This window comes from Lipotes vexillifer, unplaced genomic scaffold (assembly GCF_000442215.2).
Source record: "Lipotes vexillifer unplaced genomic scaffold, Lipotes_vexillifer_v1.1 scaffold990, whole genome shotgun sequence".
NCBI lineage: Eukaryota > Metazoa > Chordata > Mammalia > Artiodactyla > Lipotidae > Lipotes > Lipotes vexillifer.
The window spans coordinates 746,214-749,345 of record NW_006773201.1 but is presented as its reverse complement, the minus strand read 5'-3'; the positions used below and the strand labels follow the sequence as shown (position 1 = coordinate 749,345).

The following is a 3,132-nucleotide window of genomic DNA, read 5'->3' as shown; positions in this document are numbered from 1 at the left end:
ACACATATACATATATATATATATATATATATATATATATATATACCCCGAGAGATTGCTATATATAAACCTTATGGTAACTACAAACCAAAAATCTATAAAAGATACACACACAAAAAAGAGAAAATAATCCAAACATAAACTAGTCATCAAATCAGAAGGGAAGAGAACAAAAGAAGAAGGAACAAAAAGAACTACAAGACAACCCCCAAATAATTAACAAATTGGCAATAAGTACATATCTATCAATAATTACTTTAAATGTAAATGGACTAGACACTCCAATCAAAAGTCATACAGTGCTCTTTCCTGGCTGGAACCACGGAGGGTGCAGACGAGAAGAAAAAGAAGGTTCCTGCTGTGCCAGAAACCCTTAAGAAAAAGTGAAAGATGGGACTTCCCTGGTGGTCCAGTGGTTAAGAATGCCTTCCAATGCAGGGGACACAGGTTTGATCCCTGGTTGGAGAACTAAGATCCTACATGCCACAGGGCAACTAAGCCTGCGCACTCTACAGCCTGTGCACCACAACTAGAGAGCCCATGTGTTGCAACTACTGAGCCCATGTGCTCTGGAGCCCTCATGCCACAACTAGAGAGGCTGCACACTGCAACTACTGAGTCTGGGCACTCTGGAGCCCATGCGCCACAACTAGAGAGAAGACTGTGCGCTACAATGAAAGATCCCACATACTGCAATGGAGATCCCAAATGCTGCAACTAAGACCCGATCCAGCCAAATAAATAAATAAATAAATGAATAAATGAATAAATAAATATTTTTTTAAAAAAAAAGAAAAAGTGAAAGAATTTCACAGAGCTTAAGATCAAGAGCCTAAGAAAGAAATCGGCCCAAAAGATGTTTTGAAAGGCAAGGAGAAAGCTTATCTATGAAAAAGCTAAGCAGTATCACAAGGAATACAGGCAGACTGAAATTTGAACGGCTAGGATGGCAAGAAAAGCTGGCAACTTCCAGGTACCCACAGAACCCAAACTGGCACTTGTCATCAGTATCAGAGGTATCAATGGTGTGAGCCCAAAGGTTTAAAAGGTGTTGCAGCTCCTTCATCTCTGTCAGATCTTCAATGGCACCTTTGTAAAGCTCAACAAGGCTTCAATTAACATGCTGAGAATTGTGGAACCATACATTGCATGGGGGTACTCAAAACTGAAGTCAGTAAATGCATTGATCTACAAGCATGGTTTTGGTAAAATCAACAAGAAGCAAATTGCCCTGATGTATAATGTGTTGATTGCTTGATCTCTTGGCAAACATGGCATCATCTGCATGGAGGATCTGATTCATGAGATCTATACTGTTGGAAAACTTTTCAAAGAAGTAAAACAACTTCTGTGGCCCTTCAAATTGTCTTCTCCATGAGGCAGAATGAAGAAAAAGACTACCCATTTTGTAGAAGGTGGAGACGCTGGCAGCAGGAAAGACCAGATCAACAGGCTTATTAGAAGGATGAACTAAGGTATCTACCATGATTATTTTTGTAATCTAGTCAGTTAATAAACAGTGACTGTTTTCAAATTGAAAAAAATTTTCACAGAGTGGCTGAATGGATACAAAAACATGATCCATATATATGTTGCCTACAAGAGACTCACTTCACATCTAAAAATACACACAGGCTGAAAGTAGTGGATAGAAAAGGTATTCCATGCAAATGAAAATGAAAAGAAAGCCAGGGTAGCAATATTTATATTAGACAAAATGACTTTAAAACAAAGACTGTAACAAGAGATAAAGAAGGATATTACCTAATGATCAAGTGATCAATCCAAGAAGAAAACATAACAATTTAAAATATTCATGCATGCAACATAAGAGCACCTAAATACATAAAGCATATATTAACAGACACAAAGGGAGAAATTGACAGCAACACAATAATAGCAAGGGCCTTTAAAAGCCCCACTTAAATCAATGGACAAATCATCCAGATAGAAAATTAATAAGGAAACACTGGCCTCAAATAACACATTAGACCAAATGGATTTTATACACATATATAGACCATTCTATCAAAAAGCAGTAGAGTACACATTCATTTCAAGTGCACATGGAACATTCTCCAGGATAGATTACATGTTAGGCAACAAAACAAACTCTCACTAAATTTAAGAAAACTGAAATTATATCAAGTATCTTTTCTGACCACAAGTCTATGAGACTAGAAATCAACTACAATGAAAAAACTGCAAAAAACACAAACACGTGGAGCTAAACAATATGCTACTAAACAACCAATGGATTACTGAAGAAATTAAAAAAGATATTTAAAAATACCTGGAGACAAATGAAAATGGAAGCACAAAGATCCAAATCCATGGGAAGCAGCAAAAGCAGTTCTAAGAGGGAAGTGTATAGAAATATAAGCCTAAGAAATCGCAAGTAAATAACCTAACCTCACAACTAAAGGAACCAGAAAAAAGAAAACACAAAACCCAAAGTTAGAAGATATAGAAGAAATCTAAGTGTCCATTAACAGATGAATGGATAAAGAAGATGTGGAATATGGAATGGAATACTACTCAGCCATTAAAAAGAATGAAATTTTGTCATTTACAGCAGCATGGATGGACTTAACAGTATTATGCTAAGTGAAATAAGTCAGAGAGAGAAAGACAAATACTGTATGATATCACCTATATGTAGAATCTAAAAAAACACAACCAACTAGTGAATATAACAAAAAAGAAACAGGCTCACAGATATAGAGATCAAATTTGTGGTTACCAGTGGGGAGAGGCAAGAGGGAAGGGGCAACACAGGGGTAAGGGATTAAGAGGTACAAACTATTATGTATAAAATAAACTACAAGGATATATTGTACAATACATGGAATATAGCCAATATTTTATAACTACAAATAGAGTAAAACCTTTAAAAATTTTGAATCACTACATTGTTCATGTGTAACTTACCTAATATTGTATATTAACTATACTTCAATTAAAAAATAGGATTAAAAAAGGGGGTCCTTGTTTGTGGAAGGTTCAGTGCTCCAATAAAATGCAATACAACTTTTTTTTTTTTTTTTTTTTTTTTTTTTTTTTGCCTCTCACTGTTGTGGCCTCTCCCGTTGCAGAGCACAGGCTCCGGACGTGCAGGCTCAGCGGCCATGG

General features: G+C 36.1%; 1 pseudogene; it reads left to right on the top strand.

The window, feature by feature from the left end:
- Positions 1-1,474, top strand: part of LOC103070334 (60S ribosomal protein L7 pseudogene) — a 53,086-nt pseudogene extending 51,612 nt beyond the window's left edge.
- The last annotated feature ends 1,658 nt before the right edge of the window (positions 1,475-3,132 follow it).